Source organism: Onychomys torridus, chromosome 11, assembly GCF_903995425.1.
Source record: "Onychomys torridus chromosome 11, mOncTor1.1, whole genome shotgun sequence".
Classification (NCBI taxonomy): domain Eukaryota; kingdom Metazoa; phylum Chordata; class Mammalia; order Rodentia; family Cricetidae; genus Onychomys; species Onychomys torridus.
In genome coordinates this window covers 59152480-59157783 of record NC_050453.1, presented here as the reverse complement: position 1 = coordinate 59157783, position 5304 = coordinate 59152480, and positions in this window count along the sequence as shown.

Sequence of the window (5304 nt, the reverse complement as noted above, 5' to 3'; positions counted from 1 at the left end):
CACACACACACATACAGACACACACAATACACACACATAAACACACACACACACACACACACACACACACACCAAACAAGTGTAAAAACAGAATTTTAAAGACCTGCCTGTCTACAGCAGCACACACACCATTCTCTTCTAATACCACTTCCTGTCCCAGCATGAACATGTATCATTTTGTTAGCATCTCCTATTGACAGCCATTTACTCCACCCCTTGTTTTCTCCCATCATAAACAATATGTCCCTGACACAAGTCTGAGCCTTCTCCAACCTGGTCCTACTTGGTCCCGTGTTCCTACTCCTTGAGAATAAAAAGGGTTGCTAGGTGGTGGTGGTGCATGCCTTTAATCCCAGCACTTGGGAGGCAGAGGCAGGTGGATCTCAGTGAGTTCAAGGCCAGCCTGGTCTACAAAGCAAGTTTCAGAACAGCCAGGACTAAACTTAATAGAAGAGAGGAACCTTATCTCAAAACATGCCCCCTCCTGCTGTGGGATGTCCTGTGTGCTGTGAATATTTGCTGCTATGATTGATTGATAAATAAAATGCTGATTGGCCAGTAGCCAGGCAGGAAGGATAGTGTAGGCGGGACAAGGAGAGAGGAGAATGCTGGATGGAAGAAAGCTGAATCAGGAGATGCTGCCAGCCGCCATTATGAGTAGCAAGATGTAAGTTACTGATAAGCCACAAGCCACGTGGCAAGGTATAGATTAACAGAAATGGGATGAGTTTCAGTGTAAGAGCTAGACAATGGTAGATCTGAGCTAATGGTCGAGCAGTTTAATTAATATAAGCTTCTGAGTGATTTTTTTTTTTTTTTTTTTAGAGCTGAGGACCGAACCCAGGGCCTTGTGCTTGCTAGGCAAGTGCTCTACCACTGAGCTAAATCCCCAACCCCCTGAGTGATTATTTTATAAGCAGTTGTGGGGTCCATGGGGCTGGGCAGGACTGGTGAAAACTTCAGCTACACTCTCCCAAAAGAAAAGGGTTACCATCTACAAAGCACAATGTCCTTACATCATTTTAAAAATAAATGTTTAGGGGCTGGGGATTGAGCTCAGTGGTAGAGCGCTCGCCTAGCAAGCACAAGGCCCTGGGTTCGATCCTCAGCTCCACCAAAATAAATAAATAAGTAAATACATTTTTAATCATTTTTTTCTAAAATCTTATAGCCTAATAAGGCGGTTCCTCTTTCCACACAGAAGGGACAAAGATACTTGGAAAAATAAGAGGATGGGAGTGAAAAGTAAAAAGGAGGAAGAAGAAAAAGGAGTGAAGACCATGCTTCATCACCCCAGCACTGTTGGCAACAGGACCACAGCCACCCACCAGAAAGGAAACAGTTAAGTGAAACTCGGTGCATCCACTCAGTGGCATATTATGAGGTCATTAACGTAATAATTGCGAAGACTGTGTAGGAGCATGGAAAAATGCTTCTATATTAAATTTAAAGGCAGGCTACAAAATTAAAACTCCGTTATGGCTACAAGTATGCAATAGGATGTAGACATACAAAGATGGGAAACATAGACAACCGAAACCAGCCTGCTTGGACACCATGGTAGGATCCTGGGTGCACTGATAGATACTGTTGCTTACCACGGACTGCTGCAGTGCTATCTGGGTAGCAGATGGCTAATTTTGAAGTAAAACAGCAATGGAAAGAAGACAGGGGAGAGAAGGAAATTGAGTGTGTGGCGGGGGGCAGGAGGGTGTGCTGGCTAGCTTTGTGTCAACTTGACACAAGGTATAGTCATCAGAGGAGGAAGCCTAAATTGAGAAATGCCTCCATAAGATCCATCTGTAGGCAAGCCTGTAGGGCATTTTCTTAATTAGTGATTGATGGGAGAGGGCCCAGCCCATGGTGGGTAGGGCCATCCCTGGGCTAGTGGTCCTGGGTTCTATAAGAAAGCAGGCTGAGGGAGACATAGGGAACAAGCCAGTAGGCAACACCTCTATGTGGCATCTGCATTAGCTCCTGCCTCCAGCTTCCTGCCCTATGTGAGCCTCTGTCCTGACTTCCTGTGATGATGAGCGGTGATGTGGAAGTGTGAGCCAAAACAACCCTTTCCTCCTTAAGTTGCTTTGGTCATGGCGTTTCATCACAGCAATAGTAGGACAGGGGAAAAAGGAGGAAGAGCGGAGCAGGCAGAAAAATGATATTGGGAGACTGTAGCTGTGTTTGGAAGGTTGAGCTATAGAACAACTGTGACAGCCAGTGTCATTTAGATGCTTTTTCCAGACCCTTCAAGCTGACAAAGTTCTCATGGTGCACAGGAGTTTGCATCCATCTCTGGCCCTCCCTGACTATTCCTTCTAGTACCGTCTGAAGTCCACCAGGAGATAAGGACACCACACACAGCAGTGTGTGCTTCGGGCAGCCAGAGTCTTGTGGAGTGCAGAAAGCAGAGGCATACACATATGGACAACTATTACAGCTATTGGAAAGCGCTAAAATAATATGTAATCCCCTGGAAGTGGAAGATGCAGAGTCCCAGAGGGTTTCTCAGAGTAAGGACATTGAATGTGACCCTCAAAGGATGGGTAGGAGATTGTCAGGCAGAACATTCCAGAGGGAAGGCATGTGTGCAAAGGCACTGGGGTCTAAACATACTGACACCACATACCTTACCATTGAATATGACTAGACATGGGCTTCAGGAGGAACAGAGGCAGGAAAGGAAGCCTTGGCTTATCCATGGGGTGAGGAGAAGGAAAAGCACCAAAGAGCTGCATCAGAGCAAGAGCATACTTGATTAGTTAGGGGGGGGGGGGCACCCCTGGGATGGTGAGATGGCTCAACAAGATGCCAAGCCTGATGACCTGAGTTCAATCCCCAGGACATAGTGTTAGAATAAGAGAAGTAACTCCTGCAAGTCCTCTGGCTTCACACACACACACACACACACACACACACACACACTCACTCACTCACTCACGTGCACGCGCTCTCTCTCACACACACACACAATGTAATTTTTTAAATGTAAAGAGTGAGCCCTTTGAGACAGTGAAGAAAGCAGACAGAAGTAGAACAGAAACATCCATTAGGAAGTGAGACAGATCATTGCCTCGCCCTGGAGCAGTCAACCAAGTGGGATCCAAGGAATTACTTCCGGACATCCTCAGGTAGAAATGATAGCACTTTTCCATTTGTTACAAAGTGAATGTCTTTGGAGAGGCAGAAGTCAAGGGACGTCCTAAGAGGGGAAGACAGACAGATAGACAGACCCTTACAGATCAGTGTGGAAGCCACACAACAGAGTCAAGCCTATGTGGCCACCACAGTTCAGGGAGGGTGGCTGTGAGAGGTCTCCAGGCAAGTCTAGTATGGCCCCTCGGTTATAGTTTCTTGCTTTCAGGGGTCTGGGCAGGGGCACAGGAACAGAGACACTGTCAACTGAGTAGGAAGAGAGGCAGGGAGCTGTCTGGAGGCAATGATCATCTTTACTTGGACCTCTGGCTCAGCCCCATTCTAAAAACAAGGTGGGACTTAAGGACCCAGTGATCCTCCCCATGAGTGACTTACATGGGACACCCCCAGAACACTACCTAGCACGGTGTCCAATAAATACTAATGCAAACCAACAGCACAGAAATATAAAGCAGGATTCATATATTCATCAGTGCTTTTCCCCATCTCTCCATGACACATGCCCCCTGGCCCTGAAAGGCCTTCCATAGGAGGCTTTTGATAAAACTAGAACTCAGTCTGTCTTTTTTTTTTAAATAAAATTTATTTACTTATTATGTATACAGTATTCTATCTGCAGGTATCCCTGCAGGCCAGAAGGGGGAGCCAGATCTCATTACAGATGGTTGTGAGCCACCATGTGGGTGCTGGGAATTTAACTCAGGACCTCTGGAAGAACAGCCAGTGTTCTTAACCTCTGCACCATCTCTCCAGCCCCCTCAGTCTGTCTTAAAACTACTAGTAGGGTGGGCAATGATAGCCACGCCTTTAATCCCAGCATTTGGGAGGCATCAGCAAGCAGATCTCTGAGTTTGGGCCAGCCTGGTGTACAGAGTCAGTTACAGGACAGCCATATACAAAGAAACCCTGTCTCAAAAAACAAAACAAAACAAACAAACAAACAAAAAACTACTAGTATGGCTATAAATATACAAAAACCAGCTCCCTGCACTAAGACAAAAGCCTGCAGTGAGCGGGAGAGGTAAAGGGTAGAAGCAGAGGGGTCTTAATGGTTTGTCCCCAGGGAAAGGGGTCTGCATGGTAATTGAAGAGCATGCTCTATGGGCCTGGCAAATCATATCCCTTGCATGCTGCTGCTGAGGAAATTGCCAAAATTATGAAAGTTTGTGTCTGGTGTGCAGTGTTCTGGGTGAGAATGTCCCCTATATGATCATGTATTAGAACATTTGGTCCCCAGTGGGTAGCACTCTTTGGGAAGGTTTAGGGGTGTGGCCTTGCTAGAGGAAGTTCCTGGAGGTGTGTGGGATGACTTATCCCTAATGGGCTTGAGGGCCAGCTGGCCCAAACCAGTAATAAAGATACTTTCTGAGAGCGAACCTGGGTCTGCCTAAAGGCCTTAGCAACAGCAGCTAAGACATGATCTGAGATGACCTGGACCAATAAGAGGCAGCCATGCCATGCCAGCAGATTAATATTCATCAGACCTCCCCGCAAGGAGGGGTGGAGGGTATCTAAGGCCTGCCTCTTCCTGAATAAACTGAGCTTACTGTTTCAACATTCTCCCACAGTCTGTGTTGTTGACTCTGCTCCTAGTTGACCCCCTCCTGCAAAGGGAACAACAGCACAGAACCCTGCCACAGAGGTGGAAGTTACTTTACGGTTTCAAAGGTTTCCTGTTCCCAGTGCCCCCCTCTCTCTGCTTTTTGCTTGTGGTTTTAAGATGGGAGCTCTCAGCTTCCTGCTCCAGCCGCCTTGCCTCCTGTCTGCCACCATGTTGTCACCACCATTGTAGACTCTAACCCTCTGGAACAATAAACCAAAATAAACTCTTTTTTTCCCAAGAGTTGCCTTGGTCATAGTGTTTTGCCACAGTAACAGAAAAGTAACTAATACATTGCCCTTCAACTCTGAATCAACTTGGGGAGAGGCTGAGGATAGAGGACTGTTTATGTTGATGGTGTTGGGTAGTGAACTCATGGAAACTTACTAGAAAGATTTACTGAGCTGCTATCCCAGAGGAAAGGACACAGGAATTAAAAGGCTTTCAGAGACCCAGCCTAGCAGACTGCAAGTTTTAGGGCTATTCAAGACATGTAAACACTCAAATTCTGTTTGACACATTGCCACTGCTGATGTCCACATTGAATGTGT